We start from the raw sequence: 15,295 nt of genomic DNA on the forward strand, positions 1-15,295 counted from the left end.
AAAAAAAAAAAAAGCAAGTAAACAACAATAAAAAAAGGTGAAAATACTATGTTATGATCCACATTCAATCTCCACAGTTCTCTCTAGGGATGCAGATGACTCTCTCCATTACAAGTCTCAATAGACATTTATTAAGCATCTACTATATACCAAGAACTGTGCTAAGCACTGGGGATATTAAAAAATCTCAAAATTATAATGGCTTTAAATATATCACTCTAACCATTATGTGACTCCATGTTACAAAAATATGGGATAATCATCTTATTATCATTATTAATATCAACAATGACATTCAGTAACACTAATAATCATCCAACCAACAAGTATTTACTACTATATACAAGTAGTCATTGTTCTCAAGATATTAAAACATCACAACTGGAAAGCACTTTAGCGATCATCTAGTCCAATCTCATTTTTTTATAGTGTTATGTGGTGTGTGTGTGTGTGTGTGTGTGTATACATATACATATATATGTATATAGCAAGTATACATATATTTCTTTATAGGGCAACACTAACAGTAGAAAGAATACTGGAACTAGAAATCAAAAGACCAGCGCTCGAATACTACCAGCTCCTTGACTTAATATCTAGAACTTGGAAAAGTTATTTCACTTATTTAGACCTCCTTTTCCCCATCAGTAAAATGAAAAGATTGAACCAGAAGATTTTTAAGGTCCCTTCTGCAATTCAAACTTATGATCGCAGACTGAAAACAAAGTAAAACTGGCTCAAGGTCCCACATAAGATGATGAAAGAACCCAAACTATAAAATAACCCAATGTTCTCTCACTTACATCATGCTTGCTTTCCAGAGATTCTCTAAAACAGCCACATGAGCACCGTTGGCCATTCAGAAAAATGATTATAACCATCACTAAGAGAGCTAACAGGTAAGAAACTATAATGGCAACTATGTTACGCTCTTTTCCAGACAGAATCCTGAATATTTTACTCTATTCCTGACAATTATCTCTTCCTACAATTATGACCTTAGGTTTGGGGTTATTGCCAATAAGGACTTATTAGGTGAGGATACAAAAGTTGGGGTATAGAATATAGCAAATGTTACAGGATTTGTGATATGGTTGAGGTTATGTGAAGAGTTGAGGATAAAATATTCAATCTGCCTACTACTTTCTCAATGCGTGCCCCGCCCCCCCCAAAAAAAGAAAACAAAATTTAATTTTAAGTCAAAGGATCTGAATCCTAATTAATCCCAGCTCTGCCACTGACTACCATGATGATCTTGGGTAAGACACTAATTCTCTCTCTCTCTCTTTTTTTAACTTTTCTTTTTTTAAAAAAAGTCTAAGTATACTTGATTTTTTCAAATTACATGCAAAGGTAATTTTCAACATTCATTTTTAAAAATAAGATTTTGATTTAAAATAATTTAATTAAAAATGAGTTAAAATAAAATAAGATTCCCCCCTACTTCCCAAGGGTGCAAGCTATCTGATATAGGTTATACATGTGTAATCATATTAAATATATTTCCACATTAGTCATGTTGTGAGAGAAAAAAAACATAACAAAAGGAAAAAGCATTAAAACAAAACAAAGAAATGAAAATAACATGCTTTGATCTGCATTCAGATTCCATCAGTTCTTCTGGATATGGATAGCATTTTCCATCATGAGTCCTTTGGAACTGTCTTAGATCATTGTATTGCTGAGAATAGCTAAACCTATTATAGTTGATCATTGCACAATGTTGCTGTTATTGTGTACAAGGTTCCCCTGGTACATCTCACTTCACTCAGCACCCATTCAATGTAAGTCCTTCCAGGTTTTTCTGAAATCCACTTATTCATCATTTCCCCTAAGCCTCCTTAGACTTCATTTTCCTCATTTACAAAAGGAAGGTGTTGAACCAGAGTAGGAGTTCTTAAGCTGAGGTTTATGAACTTTTAAAAATATATATTTTTGGATAAATATTTTCTAATGTAATTTGGGGATTTTTGTAATCCTATGTATTTTATTTTGTACATGTAAAAAATATTCTGAGGAGTCTAAAAGCTTCATCAGAGAGAAATAAGCAATGAAAAAGACAGAATTAGGAAGAGAAAGAATTAAAAATATCTCCATTAAAAAAAGAAATAGACTGTCAGATAATAGGCAAGGGGGATTGGGCTCTTGCATTTACTAGAAAGGAAATAATTTTAGTAGAGATATTTTTGAATGGACATTTTCCCAATTATTTTCTGTTGGCAAACACGAGGTTTGGTGGACTGAGTGGCAGATAAAACACAGAGAGTATGAGGTAGAATGGGTAACTGACAATTTTCCATGGTGTCCTACCCTATGGAATTGAAAGGGAATCAGAGTTTCTAGGGACAGTCTTTCTTCAGTGGGGTACAAAGTCATATTTTGTACCCATATGGTATCTTCCTGAAAAGCTCAAATAGCATCATTTCAATAGAAAGATGTTTATCTTCTTGAATAAGGCATTCAGGGAAAATGTACTCATCAGCTCCATTTTACAGGTGATAGAAATCAAGACATACAATGATAATGATAACAGCTAGCATTTATAGCATTTATAGAATGCTTATGATATGCTAAGGCCCTATCCTAAGTGTTTTATAAATATTATCTTATTTAATCCCTGCAACAATCCTGGAAGGTAGGAGCTATTATTATTCCAATTTTACAGATGAAGAAGTTGAGGTTTAAGGTTAAGAGCTTAAGTGACAGCTATTCAGAGTCCAAAACTGGATCCTACACCCAATGCTCTATCCACTGTATTACCTACTCACTATTCCCCCACATTGAATTAATGAGAAAATAGGGAGGATGGAGGAAGAGATCCCTGAATATTCTAAGTGAAAAACCTTCACTATTTCATCAGTATTTGATAATGAACTGTTCTCCTCTTGGTTCTATATACCTCTAAAAATCTGCTGAAAAACAGTATCAATTAAGTTAAATGACACTGTAAATTATAAACTGACATGGAGATGTATAGAATGTCACAGCCTATGAGACTCTAACAGGAGGATCATAAGTGAACCTCCTGATTTTACAGAGAATAACACTGAGGGCCCAGGAACTTACTCAAGGTCACAAAGTTAATAATCATCAGAGGTAGGATTTGAATCCAGGGCCTCTGACCCAGAGTCAGTAATACTCTTTCCTCAGATACCAGTACCTTTTTACAATGATCATTTCATCACAATTACCCTTCATTTCTCATTGAAGTTTTCCCTTCAAAAACTCTTTTTCATCTCAGAAACAGATAATTTCTATTATTTTTATTTTCCCATGGACCTCTGAAGAAGGGAGACAGAACTGAGAATAGAGGGATAATTGGGACATTACTTATGGAAAATAATCTCAAATTTCAAGGGGGACAAAAAAACCCTAGATTAAAAAGCTAAAAGCTAAGAAGGGTCTTTTTCTTGCAAAGGGTTCCTCTTCTTTCTAGGGCTCTGTTTTAAAATGCATAATAGTGCTCTCAGAGACTCTTCTATCACATTATTCAGCAAAACAGACTTGTCTATAACCAGAATCTCCCTGGGGTATTTCATACAACTCAACAGTCCCTGGAAACAATCACAATTGCCTGGGGGTCATGCGCAAAATAATGGCAAGTCTCTTCTGCAAGTCTTCAACCCTCACATCTGGTGTTGAAAAATAGGTGGATTCTCTCTGGGAGCCCAGTTTTTTAGAAATTTTAAAATTAAAATTTTAAAAATATTTTGCTACCTGGCAGGGATTTTTCTGTACTCTTTTTATGTACTCCCAATTCACACCCCATTCTTTTCATTGAGTGTTCACCATTGCTGGGGGATCCAGCTGTCATCCTCCAGAATTGAACAAATTCTTTGGAATAGGTTAGGTCCATTTTCATGATATCAGGGGAGTGTGAAACGCTTCCAGGGAAAGACTTTGCCAAGGTCTACTCCCAGAGCTGGAGGACTGTGGATATGGAACATTGCATATACCATTAGACAAGATTAGTGTGTTGGTTAGCCCTCCCTCACTTAAACCCAATTTGCTTGCATGTCATGTCCTCACCTCCCAATGTATGGTCCTCTTAGAGAATGAAGGACAAACAACAAGTTTTAGAAAACTACTTTTCCTCTTCCTTTCTTTTTTACTTTTTCAGTATAAAGTAATGGCTTTCTTCTGGATGAGTATGTTAAAAAATAACTGTGATGTAAAAAAAAACACAATTGATTTTTAGATAATCCATTTTGCTCTATAAAATTTAAACCTATTTGGAGTAGATTATTTACCTGTAATCAAACACTGTAACATACCTAACAGCATTCTCTGAATGACTACTTGTGACCCAAATCTTCCCTTTTTCCCATAATAGAACCTATGATAGTTAATGAAATCATCAAGATAGTTTAGAGAACTGATTCCATAGTGTGGTTTGGAGAATCCTGAGAAGGCTTTGAAACTTATTCAGAGAGTCTATAAATTCAAAATTAGTTTTTATTTCTAATATGGTAAATAATTATAAATATAACCCACATAAAAACTTTTTGGACAGATCCTCAATAATTGTTAATACTATAAATATATAGAAAATAAAAGCATGAAAACCACTGGTATAGAGTACAAAAATCATAGCAGACACTCGTGATTAGGGGATGGGGATAAGAATCACGATCTAGCAAAGGAGATTCAGGAGTGGGCAAAACTATAGGTAGTAAACCAAGAGAGAGCACTGGCACAAAAATCCAGAAGAAGGTGATTAACAGAGTCAAGAAGAATGAGGTTTGAGAAGAAGACATCAGATCAAACTAGGTGATCTCTATAATTCTCTCCTCCTGTAGAATTCTATGATTCCATATGTCAGCTGCTCATCACACACATACACACACACACACACACACACACACACACACAGCAGGACAGTCAAGCAGCTGCTGCCACACAATGAGCTAAAGTGGGTCAATCATCAGCAGGGAAAGTAGAAGATACACTTCAAGGACTCCCTAAAGTGCAGCTTCAGGCAAGACTGCACAATCATAGATGATTGGTTAAGAACGGCAGTTAAAATGCCAATTTGGTAAGGGATGATAAGGAACAGGATTTCTTTTTGAGGGCAAAGCTTTTGAGCTGCCCAGAAGGGGTCAGAGATGGAGCTGCAAATAGCAACCAGGCTTCCCATTATAGTCAATAATGGTCAAGAGAAAGAAGGGTTGGATCCACATGGATCTTTTCAGTCACACCTGCCCCTGTGTAGCTCTGCACAGTTAGCTGTCATCTTTGTTTAATCCATGACTTTTAAATAAATAACTCACTTTTTGTATAGCAGCTTTGCAAAGCACTCTCTTCACAACAACCATGTGCTATAGATAGCAATTACACACACAAATACATCCCTGCTTTTATAGATGAAAGAATAGAGGCTTTGGTGTTTACATGATCTGGTCAAGGGATCACATGTTTCTTAAGTGTCAAAGCCAGTATTTAAATCTAAGTCTCTTCACTCCAAATCATGGCACTAAAAAGAAGTTAAAGAAATGTCAAACACTAAGAGTGAGACCCAAATCATATTAAAATGCAATTGGGAAATATTTAACCAAATAAATAAAAATGTAACAAAACATAGGTAATATTGCATTTTAAAACTAGATCAATATGCAGGCCACAGGGATCTTTATATATGTATTTGAGTTTCACAACAATGAGTTATAATGCAGGTTATATATTTACATAAATTGAAAATATTTTTGCCTTTTAAAAATTGGACCTATATAGCCAACTCTCAGTAAGGAAACTGTCTACCAAAGTTGAATAGCATCTGCTCTCCAATTTATACTCTAATAAAAGAATTAGAATATGTCATAAGTCAAATTATATTTTCCCTAACATTAAAGGTCAAAAAGGTTTGGTTAGTTTGTAAAGAGATTATTTTGTCTTCTCCTTGAAAAATAAGCATTAGAAAGATGTCCTAGTGAAAGGGACCCAGATATGCAAAAGTGTTTGTGGCAGCCCTTTTTGTAGAGGCAAGAAATTGGAAACTGAGTGGATGCCATCAATTGGAGAATGGCTGAATAAATTGTGGTATATGAATGCTATGGAATATTATTGTTCTATAAGAAACAATCAGCAGGATGATTTTAGAGAGACTTACTTGAACTGATCCTGAGTGAAAAGAGCAGAATCAGGAGATCATTATACATACCAACAAGATTATATGATGATCAATTCTGACTGATGTAATTCTTTCCAACAATGAGATGATTGAGGCTAGTTCCAATGATCCTGTGATGAAGAGAGCCAATTACACTCAGAGAGAGGATTGTGGGAACTGAATGTAGATTACAACATAACATTTTCGCTTTTTTTGTTGTTGTTTGCTTATATTTCACTTTCTATTTTTTTTTCCTTTTTGATCTGATTTTTCTTGTGCAGCAAGATTATGGTATAAATATATTTTTATGTTAACCAATTTTATATACGGGACCCAAAGAAGTTTTATTTTCCTTTTTTCCTTTCTTGTAAGGACAAGGCTGACAAAGAAAGTTCTCTCCAATCTTGGGCAGAACCCCATGCAACTGGGAGAACATAGTTCTGATTAAAGGTTAAAGAGAATGTTATATAGATGAACTCTGGCCCATTGCTCTACTCAAGTAGTAGTGACTGTTAAATAGTTCTTCTGTATAAGCTGTAGAGACATGATCTAAGACTACTGATATGATTACAGGCTTGTTCCCCCCCCCCCCCCCAATCTCTCATTAGAATAAGGTCACCTCTCATTATAGTATTCATTTTCATTAACTGTTAACCAATCAGAATGGATTTCTTCCCATTAGGGACAACCCCCTTTTCCAAATCTAATTAAGCATTCAATATTCTCCAGGGTTCATTTTTGGTTGGAGAGAAACCACTGACCTCAATTTATTATTTGCTAGCCATAATTAATAAATTATTAATTACACAGAAAAACTGTCCCTAGGGTTTTTCATTTATCGCAAGAGGCACACGGTAGTATAAGTAGGCTACAACACAGCACAGTCGATCAACAGGTATTCATTATGCTACTAATAGCAGAAAAAAGAAAAGAAAATCTTTGAATTGTTTTAGACAATTGAAAAGGGAGAAAGAATATAGCACAATCTGATGAAGATCTTTTGGTTAGAACTCTTTAGTAGGCTGATGTTACCCTTCAATTGACTAATTTCTTATTTTCCTTCTCCTGCCTCCATTTCATTTCATCTCATTTTGCTTGAGTAACCATTTTAAAATTGTACCAATACAGGTCTTGTGAAGGGCAAAGTAAGACAAAGTGGCACCTGTCTATTTTGTCTGATGTGTAGCAAGAAGAAAATTGGAAAGTAAGACTTAGGCAAGGAAAGGGTCAGGGGAATGGACATCTTGGAGTACACCTGAGTGACAAGGATGAAAAGTCAATACCAGATGATGATAATTTTCCTTTTGAGCCATTCTTTTTGGAAAAAGTGCTGATGCCTGACATGCATACTAATTTAAGGCTAGGTAAAGAATTCTCCCAGGGCTCTCTCCTTGTGAGTAAATCAGCTCCTAGATAATACTGGTAAATAGGACCTGCAGATCCTCAGACATTCTAATCGTAAGCCAGGTTCAACTATGAATCACAGATATTCCAAGCCGTGGGACAGGCCAAGAGGACCACCAAGAAATGAGTTGATTCCTACTGACATCAAATTAGTTTTAAGAAATTACTCCACTGAGGGTGGAAAGGAGCAATGGATAGAGACTGAGAGGAATGTTGGAGACAAAAAGAGAAAGGCAAGGGGGAGGAAAAGGAGATCGAGAATCTGTTCTTATTGTGGAAATGTTTTGCATGATTTTATATGTATAATGGATATCATATTTCTTGTTTTCTTAAAGTTAGTGGGTATGTGAAGGAAAGAAGAAAATTTGGGACTGAACTTTTTTTTTTTTTTTTTTTTTTAATAAAAAGGGGAAATCTCTTTTTATGTCCTTATAAATAACTCCCCCCACTCCTTTGAGCTTCTCTTCCATTTCTCCCTCTTCTACATTTCTTTCTCTGGAGAAAAAAAATAGAAAAATAGAAAAAATAGGCAATAGAAAAAAGCCTATTAATAAAAGTAGTTGTTAAAAAGCTAAGTTTTGCTTGATCCTGAAGAATGGATGAGAAACTATATCTCCCTTCTTTGAAGAAGCATGAGTGGGAGAGGTGGGGTGAAGCATGGGATCATGGGTGGGGACCATGGCACATACTGTCAGGCTCAGTTATGATGTCAATTTTGTTACAAGGTATAGCTTGCTGGAGACAGAGTTAGGAGGAATATATGGAAATTAAAGAGGTATTAAATTAAAATTTTAGACTTAAAATAGCTAATTATCACACAGACAACCCCAGGTCTATCATGACACTCTTTGAATGCAGCACCAAATATGCTCTGTGGTTTTGAGAAAGTCTCAGTTCTCCCTTAAACTTCCTTCAGGGTAAAGCTCAAATTTCATAAATTCCATTTAGTTTTCCCCTCCCATCCCAGCTGACTGTAATCTCTCCCATCTCTGATCTCCTAAAGTACTATCTGTTCTGCTCAAGAACAGTCTGTTCCATCCATTTAAACACTTTTACCAGGTACAGCCTAGCCTTGTTTAACTGCTAAATGCGCTTATTTTATCATTTCCACTAAAATATAAACTAAAAAGATTGTGTATTTTCTTATTCTATTTCCCTTAAGTGGTAGTGTAGTATAGTACATAGAAAACCAGCCTCCAAGTCAGAAAGATCTGAATTCAAGTTTTATCCTCAGACACATATAGGTTGTGTAACGTTGGGCAAGCCAGTGATATGCTAATCTATATGAATAGTAGGGAGTTCCTTATATCAATGAAATCAAAGGTCCAGGCTTATCTTTATAAAAGAGATGCAAATGACACATAAGGAACAAACAGGGAAAAGTCAATATCAACTTGGAGCACCAAGAAAGACTTCCTGAAGGTAGCTTCTTACTTGGACAGGTAGAAATTAGTTATCTATATGTAGGAGTGAGAGATTCCTGGGCCCTGAGAACTATGTGAACAAAGGTGTCCAGTAGAAAACATGTAGTGTGAATGAATTTGGCTGAAAACTAAAAATGGCAAAATGTCACCACAATCTAGATGGCCTTGAATTTCAGGCAAAAGGTGCACGAATGTTTGTGGCAGCCCTTTTTGTAGTGGCTAGAAACTGGAAACTGAATGGATGTCCATCAGTTGGAGAATGGCTGAATAAATTGTGGTATATGAAAATTATGGAATATTACTGTTCTGTAAGAAATGACCAACAGGATGATTTCAGAAAGGCCTGGAGAGACTTACACGAACTGATGCTGAGTGAAATGAGCAGGACCAGGAGATCATTATATACTTCAACAACAATACTAGATGATGACGTTCTGATGGATCAGGCCATCCTCAGCAACGAGATCAACCAAATCATTTCTAATGGAGCAGTAATGAACTGAACTAGCTATACCCAGAAAAAGAACTCTGGGAGATGACTAAAAACCATTACATTAAATTCCCAATCCCTATATTTATGCACACCTGCATTTTTGATTTCCTTCACAAGCTAATTGTACAATAATTCAGAGTCTGATTCTTTTTGTACAGCAAAATAATGTTTTGGTCATGTATACTTATTGTGTATCTAAGTTATATTTTAATATATTTAACATCTACTGGTCATCCTGCCATTTAGGGGAGGGGGTGGGGGGGGTAAGAGGTGAAAAATTGGAACAAGAGGTTTGGCAATTGTTAATGCTGTAAAGTTACCCATGTATATATCCTGTAAATAAAAGGCTATTAAATAAAAAAAAAAAGAGAGAGAAAAAAAAAAAAGAAAAAAAAAAAGAATTTCAGGCAAAAGAAGAATGAAGTTTACTCTATAGGCAATAGGAAAGTGATGTGGCTAAATCTTTGAATAAAGTTATTTGGTCTAACTGTTATGTGAAGGACGGAATAGACCAGTGGGCAAATTTAGAATCCACTGGATTTAGTAACTAATTGGATAAGAGGGATGATGGTGATATTAGAATCAAAATTGGCACAAAAGTTTCAAACATGGGATTTTGGATGAATGATAATACCCCTGATGAAAAAAGTAAAGTGAAAAAGAGATCTAGGGAGAAAAATTAATTTTATTCCAGGCATGTTGACTTTGAGGTACTAGCAACACATGGGAATATAGGACACATGGGAGTTGGGGATAGGAATCCAAAGCAGGGTTAGAGATGTTTGTTCCTTCCCACCATAAAATGTGACATTTTCTATCACCAAAAATAACTTCCTGTAATAAATAAGGGATCTGCTTTAAAATCTTGGTTATTTTTTATACCTCTCGCCTGAGAATTAATTGAATTTAATTCATCTTGGTAGTTTAACAGGCTAAATAACAAGAGTTGGAGAAAGAGACCCTAATTCTAAATCCTGTTCTGCTACTATTTTTGCTAAATGCTCCTTGTTAGGTAGATTATTTATTTGATTTTGGCTTCCTTTGGCATGGAAACAGGTGTTATGAAACTAGGTGAAATCATATCTGTTAAGTGTTCTGATCTGAAACAAATAAAAATCATTCATAAAACAAGATATAATCTTGTATAATAATAAACCTTATAATAAGCAATTATTTTAAAGTAATTTTATTTTTAAAAATAAGGAGCGGATAGAGTACACAGTCTATAATTATGAAATTCTGAGTTCAAATCCAGTTTCACACACAACCTTCTGTGTGACCTTGGGCAAGTCTTTTAACATCTTTCTGTCTCAGTTTTCACATTTGTAAAATAAGTTGGAGAAGAATATGGAAAACTTTTCAGTATCTTTGTCAAGAAAACCCTAAATAGAAGTAGCTAGAGGGTACAGTGCATAGAGCACCAGCCCTTAAGTCAGGAGGACCTGAGTCCAAATTTGACCTCGGACACGTAACACTTCCTAGCTGTGTGACCTTGGGCAAGTCACTTAACCCCAACTACCTTCCCCTCCCCCAAAAAAAGATTAATTAAAAAAGAAGATTCCCAAATGGGATTATAAAAGTCAGACACAATTAAATAAGAAACAAATAACAAAAGTAATAAGCAAAGTAATAATTTACCCACAGAAATACCCATCTATGGCCAAGAAGGCAACACAGTACTATAGATAAAGCAATGGATTTAGAGTCAGAGAACTCAAGTTCAAATTTGAACTCTGTCATTTGCCAGCCGTTACTTAACCTCTCTGGGTCTCATTTTCCTCATCTGTAAAGTGAAGAGGTTGGATTAGATAATAATGATAGCCAATATTTATTTATAATGCCTACTATGTCTTAGATACTGTGCTAAGCACTTGGCTATTTTTATCTCATTCTGGGCCAGTTGCAAATCTGTGATTCTATATCCTTTGGGAAAGTAAAAAGGGTTGCAAAAACACCAGATATTAGCAAAAATGAAAAATGGCACTATTGAGAGGCAAGTAGGTGGTACAGTGGATGGAAGCACAGTCCTGGAGTCAAGAAGACCTGAATTCAATCCAGCCTCAGATAATTTATGTGATCCTGGGCAAGTCACTACCATTTAACCTCAATCTCCTTCAATTTCCTCAATTGTAAATTAGATAACATAAGAACATTTGCCTCCCAAAGTTTTTGTGAGGATAAAGCCTTTAGCATTGTGCCTGGCAAATAGTAAGAGCTTAATTAATGCTTATTTTCTTCTTTCCGCAAGAGATTATGGTTCAATCACAATTTATTCTAATCCTTTTGGGTAGCATTCACATTCTAACAATACATAAAAAAAGAATGATCTGAAAAAAGGAGAATTATAACAGGCTCTTGTATTTCTTTTGAATAACTTAAATATCTTTTGCTACTTTAACCTTATTTATCCTTACACAGTAAATGTGGGCAAATAAGGTGGAGAGGAGCAAGGATTCTTATCTTTATTTTATGAGCAGCTCAGAGATTACTGTGAGACTTGACCAGAGTTACACACAGATTCCATACATAACAAGGACTATCACCATTATCTCTTGACTTTTAATATACTGCTTATTCCATTAGATAACTGTAGATGTTCTAGAATTCAGAAATCACAAATATGGGCCTAAAAAAATAATTCCTTTATTTATTTATCCTGCTTTGAGAGGAGAGTTTGGCTCAAGGAAGGGCAATGGTTATATATATATATATATATATATATATATATATATATATATTTTTTTTTTTTTTTCTCTTGATTCCTGAAATAATCAAAGCAGATCTATATGATTTGACTAGCTTGACATGGAACAAACAAAATTTAGAACTATAATAATATTCTGTAAACTGATGCAGAAAGATATTTGAGAACTGCCGTCTTAATTCTGAGAGAGCAAAAATGTTTCAGGATCATTGATTTAGAGCTGAGATGACAATCTTTTCAGTTTACAGGTGAGGAACATAACCCCACAGAGGTGAAATGACTTGTCTAGCTAGTGAGATTGTCTCCCTCATCCAAATTCACTGAATGATATTTCAATCTCATACTTATGCTTGGTCCAAGACAAACTGCTATCTACTTAACTGCTTAATATCTTATTTCTTCTGACTGAGAGAAGTGTTTCAAAACCAATCAGCTGTGCAGAATCAAGCTACCTCTGCCCAATGGGCTAACCAATTTTCATGAAATTAGGGGACAGAATTCCTGAAAGTATATGATTTTCTGGAAATTGGACTATTGATTGTAAGGATTTTGAAGATTAATCTTAAAAAGGAGGTGGGTGGGACATTAGGGAAAAGGCAAAGAAAAGGACTGCCACTCTCCTCAAAAAAAGTATGAGGCACGTCAAGGACTATCTGGCAAATATTTGTACAAGTTCTTTCTGGAATTTGAGATATAACTTCTCAAACAACTGATGTCATCTGCCAAGTCAGCATACTCTCTTTCTCTCTCCAATCTCAGTTCAACATGACTTCAGGTGTTACTGTTACACAGCTTCATTGGCCAAAGAGAGCTCCATAAACTGATAATGACTACTGCCCTAATCTAGTCAGAGTAGAGAATGGAAGCAGGATTCTATAGACAATCATAGGATCTCAGAGCTGGAAGGAAATTTAAGAGATCATCTCTTGAAATTTTAATTTCTTTAAAAAAATATAATTTTGGTACCTATTTTAATGTAACTGGTTGTCTTAGTAATCTTGTGTATTTCATCTTATGCATTTTAAAAACATTATTCTGAGATATGGTCCAGAGACTTCTCTAGACTTCCAGATGCAAAAAAAAAGATTAAGAACCTCTTATCTGGCCCAGTCTTCTCATTTGACAGATGAAGAATAGGGCCTAGAAAGCAACATGCCTAAGGGTCACACAACTAGTCTGTAGCAGGGCTTCTTAAATTTTGTCCACTTGTAACCTCTTTTCACCCAAGAAATTTTTATGTGACCAAGGGTATATAGGTATATAAAATAGGCATATAAATCAAACACTTATTGATAATAAATCCTAATTTTATAACTCAAATATTGGAAGCCAGTTTAAGAGGCTTTGGCCTATAGTAAACCGTGTTAGAATTTAAACAGCTCCTCTAACTCTAAATACTATTTTCTATCCAGTGTATTACACGGCCTTCAAGAGGTTCATCTTTTTTCCAGGTTGAGTGTATGATAGTGTCCTACTTTTGTCCAAAAAAGAAATTTGCTCACTTTTTATTGAACTTGATAAAGGAAGGTAAAACATGGTAGAAAGTAGATTTCATAATCCAACATCTTTATAAATTTACTTTTTCATCAGTCCATATAATAGTAAAATGAAATATACTCTTTTAAGTTGGAGGTCTTAACCAGTGATTTCATTGGAATGGTGAACTTTGAGCATGTATAATGCCTGGAGCAATACAAATCTGCTATCCTCTGGTAGCTATAAGTTTTCAGAGAATTACTTCAGTCTCAGAAAAAACTTAATTTCTGTCAAGATGCAGAACTTGAAAACTCAGGTCTTGTGTCTCTAACAGCCTCAGGAATAAATTAATACACACACACACACACACACACACACATTTCCACAAGGTTGTTTTGTTTTGTTTTAAATTGTTTACCAAGTTTCCATGCTGTGCAACCTGTGGGTAGATAATGAAAACTAAGTGAAATCAATATCCCCTACAGACTTGCTGCCAAGTGTAACTGTGCTTACGCAGGGACTGGCTGAAATACCAGCCTAAATCCCAAAGCTGAATAACCCTTTCTTCGAAAGGAGATTACAACTCACAACAGAAATAGGTTGTTTTCCCATGCCTCAATGAACTAAACCGAACTATACAAATTCAACAGTAAAACCGAAAAATCAAACTTTTGATCTTCATCATGGTGTTCATAGCATTTGATTTTTTGAAAGGGGAAGAACTTAAGGACTAATGTCTCTCTTGTTACACTGATGAACATTACCTCCAGGATCAGATGACACCTGATAATAATCTGTGCAAAAGTCACTTGAGTTCCTAGGATTGTTTTTCCAATTTAGTTGAAAATACCTGTGCCAGCAATTCCTCAATCGGCTTATCCCTTGAATCCAGGGTAGAAAGGTACAACCACTTGCCTTTTTTTATTAGCGTTTTACCTAGTCTCCTGCCTGGGAGAATGTACCAAGAGTACATAGACTCTGTGAGCCAAACGCTTAATGGCCTCAAATATATTTACCTTTTGGCCAGCACCTACTCAGGGAAAGTATTTAGAACTAAATACTGCCTTAAGGAATAATATATTTACATCTATTGGCAGAACTCCATCACAACATAAATGCCTTTTGCAAATGTCAAATAACTGTTACTCTCACCACAATTTACTAGGCTAGAACTAGAGTTTTTTTAAAGTGTAAAACTTCCCTTAGTGTCCTATAGGAAATATATAGGTGAACCAAGTAAGGGGTACAGCTCTCTAGTTGTCATCATTAATAGTAACAGTCATGAGATGGGAATTAGTTTTCATGGTATCATGGGAAAAGAACTAGATACTTTGTACACAGATAACCTAGGTTCAAACTCTGTTTTATATAATATTTATATGACCTTGGGCAAATTATCTAACTCATCTAGGCCTCTGGATTTTCATCTGTAAAATGAGATAATTGAACTAGAGAACTTCCTGGGGTCCCTTCTAGCTATAAGGCTAAGTAACTACAAATAGTTTTTTTTTCTTTTTCTATTCTGATTCTACATTATTGGTTAAAATCCTTCTGAAATGTATTAGTTCACTTTGCTGGTTTACTGAAATATAACTGAATAGATTCTTTTATGGTGACTTAGACTCAGCAAAAATAAAGGGATCTTTCTTTCTTTTTTTGGGGGGGGGTACATCAGAATTCTGCCATTC

General features: G+C 35.1%; 1 protein-coding gene across 3 annotated transcripts in view; it reads right to left on the reverse strand.

Annotated features, from left to right (window-relative positions):
• The window catches only part of PAQR8 (progestin and adipoQ receptor family member 8), a 48,817-nt gene that overhangs the window by 6,156 nt on the left and 27,366 nt on the right, over positions 1–15,295 (reverse strand). The window contains exon 1 of one of the 3 annotated variants that reach the window (XM_031964727.1): positions 6,158–6,210. The exons of the other annotated variants lie outside the window; for them this stretch is intronic. The gene's annotated coding sequence lies outside the window, so the exon portion shown is untranslated. Of the gene's footprint in view, positions 1–6,157; positions 6,211–15,295 lie in introns of those variants that run through there. 3 annotated transcript variants of the gene reach the window in all.

Source organism: Sarcophilus harrisii, chromosome 4, assembly GCF_902635505.1.
Source record: "Sarcophilus harrisii chromosome 4, mSarHar1.11, whole genome shotgun sequence".
NCBI classification, from domain to species: Eukaryota; Metazoa; Chordata; class Mammalia; order Dasyuromorphia; family Dasyuridae; genus Sarcophilus; species Sarcophilus harrisii.